Here is a 2997-nt window from a genome sequence, read left to right as displayed (position 1 = left end):
AAAAAAAAAAAAAAAAAAGTATCAGATCTAAATACCTTAATCTCAGTCAAACATTTTTGCTATATATCAACAAATCCTCTTCTACACCACTAAATACAAAATGAAGCAACACATTTCTGGTGAAAAGACCAGTGTTATTATTACATTACATGGTCATGTTCTGGACCAGCTTTCAACCAGCACTGATTAAATGCAAATTCCAATATTCTGTACTACACACCTTCCACGTTCTACAAAAAGTATCAAATACTTCCCATTTGTGGCTGTCATTTAACATAAAAATGTATCTGGATACTGGATATATGAAGTGTCTCTGAGAACAGCTCACTAGATCACATACAAACAGAAAACTCACTCAGTGTGCACAGGCTAAGTAGGGTTGAATTAATGAACGTACTGTTGCTTCACATATTGAATGTCTGTCACTAAACCAATAATTTGCAAATGCAGAAGCAGGGACTGGGGGATGCACTGGCTGCAGGCACTGACAGCTCCCTCCACTGCAGTCTCAAGAAGCTAATCTTGCTCGGTTCAGAGTGCTTGATCCATGTTCCTGGGAATGACTCAGGACATGAGCAACGAGACAGTGAGCTTTTGTCCACGTTTGGGGTTTTATTTCCACTTGTATCTGCCCTGATTTCCTTCCCAGGAATGCTGCGCTTGTGAAAGGCACAGCATGACATCCTAAGAGACTTACATCTTCTCTGCACTAACAGACACAGTCTGGGTGGCAGCAGAAAAGCAAAAGCTTCCCTAGAGCATACACCAGGATTACCAACAAGAAGGGAGGACTACTTCTGGATTGAAGCTTTGGCCCGTTGTCATCTATGGCAAAGCTCCCACTGAAGTCAGCATAGCCAGGATTTCACCTCTGTCACAGCGATTCTGACTCCCTGCCCATTCTGCCTTGGGACTTCCAGCCAGCACAGTAAGGGTCTTAACAGTGCCAGCAGCTTTTGTGTTATGAACTGCAGGCAGAAGTCGTGAAACCCTTCACATAAGCAACCAAATATTCATCAGTTAAGAAATTTAAGACACTACCAAACTGTAATGGATTCAAACCTGCATCCAGAAGTATGATGTTTCACATTGGCACACCATGCTAAAACAAACCTTATCCTAACCAACTTTCTGTCCTTCAGAAAAACCTGACTGTAAATACAAGTGGTATGAGTGTAGTTGGCATGTGTCAGAAGACATTTGAGAACTCAGCACAGAAATACATCTGTAGTGGAACAGCAGCTACAAACTGCTCCTAACGAGCAATGGCTAAACACTCTAACTCTCTCCTAATTGCTCATTTCAGTGTATTTGACAGAATCCCTCAACCAGAGTACCTCAGGTCACAACAGCGCAACTTGATGGTAGAAACGGGAAAACATAACCTGGTGGAATAGAAGGCCCTCATGTCAGAACAGAGCAAGCCAGCACTTTGCGAAAGCAGGGGAGTTGCACCCCATCGCTGTCCTGCACACGCAGCGTAACAACACAGTAACCTAACACACAATTGAGGAAGCATCCCACCTACCATCAGCACACAGGTACGGGGCACACTCATTAAGATGCCAACAGATGCTATGTCAAGAATTAAGCTTTAAAAAAAAGGAGCAAAAGTAAAGAAAAAGACAGTATGATTTGCTGCTTCAAGGCAAGTACAGCCAACCTGCTGATTCTCTACAACACTAGCACCACCAAAGGATCAAGCAGAGGGATATCCATAGTTCCCAGCCCTGCAGTACACTGGCTCCTACCTGGCTGTCTCAATGAGACTCCAGTGTTTTTTGAACACTACTATCACACCTGTAAGCTCTGTCTCAGCAGCACTCTTCAAAAGCAAGCTGGCTCTAGAGGGATAGATCCTTCTCCCCTTGCATCCACCACCAAGTCCTCTCCAAACAACAAAACTAACTTTTTGTTCAACCGAAAGATAAAACCTCTCTGTATGTGAGAAGAATGGATGGGAGGAAAAAAAAAAAATAGACAGCCAAGAACTAGTCAGGCTATTTTGCCTTGTTCTGCTTTCCCAGCTAACACTTACACCCTCCCCTCAACTGCTTCAGACCAGGAATAAGCCCTCAGTGAAAGAACACAGTCCAGGCACTGACTAGGAAATGGTGCAGCACTTCTGCTCTGCATTTCTCATAGCTCACCTTCTTCTGATATTTGAGTTCTCAGCAAAGGAACTAAACCAGATTTCATAAAGCAAAGCATTTGCTAAATGAGAGAGAAGTTAAAATGCCTGTGCCTGTGGAGATTTTTTTTTTTTTTTCTTTCTGCTGGACAGAGATTGGTTAAGGATCCGTGAAACCCTGATCAAACGATGCACCTCTCTAAGGCTGTCTGACAGCGCTGCGATGGGAAAGCAAATGAGTAAGAAGGAAAGCATGGATTTCCTCGAGTCTCTTCCATTTAACCAACCTTGATGCTTTAGTGCCTCTGTCGGGATGCCAGTGCTGACTTCCCTTTATGTCCCGTTTACTTGCATTTATTTTAATTGAATCTGGGACTAAGGACACTCAGCATCCCTTTACCCTCCCAACAACAAAGCAAGGGCACGAAGCCACGACGCACAATAACTAAAAAAACACAAACACACACACACACAAAAAAAAACCCAAACCCACACGGAAAAAGACACCCACTAACGCGTTTCTCGGGGCAGCGCGGTTCTCTTTTCCTCCTGCAAATAATCCCGCGGGGTTCAAAAAGTGAGCAGGACAGGCTGGATTATTTCCTTTAACAGCAGAAGTTAGAGGAGGGAAGAGACACGTTTAACCCATGCCCAGCCGGAGCAGGTTCCCTCCAGGCGCACACCAGCCCTTGCACACACACACACAGACACACACTCACTGACACTCCCCCACGGTCCCAGTTGTCGGGTGTCCCGGGGATGCTGAGGGCTGAGGGTCGGGGACCCTCCTGTCTCTGCCCCGCGGAGCCCGGAGCAACCACCCCAACAGAGCCCGGCAGGGCTGGGGGGGCCACGGCTGCTCCCCC

At 45.6% G+C, this 2997-nt stretch overlaps 1 protein-coding gene across 1 annotated transcript in view; it reads right to left on the bottom strand.

Annotated features, from left to right (window-relative positions):
* Positions 1-2963, bottom strand: part of FAT3 (FAT atypical cadherin 3) — a 409192-nt gene extending 406229 nt beyond the window's left edge. The window contains exon 1 of the mRNA XM_026843787.1: positions 2851-2963. The gene's annotated coding sequence lies outside the window, so the exon portion shown is untranslated. The remainder of the gene's footprint in view (positions 1-2850) is intronic.
* Between the last annotated feature and the right edge of the window lie 34 nt (positions 2964-2997).

This window comes from Athene cunicularia, assembly GCF_003259725.1.
Source record: "Athene cunicularia isolate RWA chromosome 1 unlocalized genomic scaffold, athCun1 chr1_part1, whole genome shotgun sequence".
Lineage (NCBI taxonomy): Eukaryota > Metazoa > Chordata > Aves > Strigiformes > Strigidae > Athene > Athene cunicularia.
Note: the sequence above shows the minus strand (reverse complement) of the source record. Positions and strands in the feature narration are given on the sequence as shown.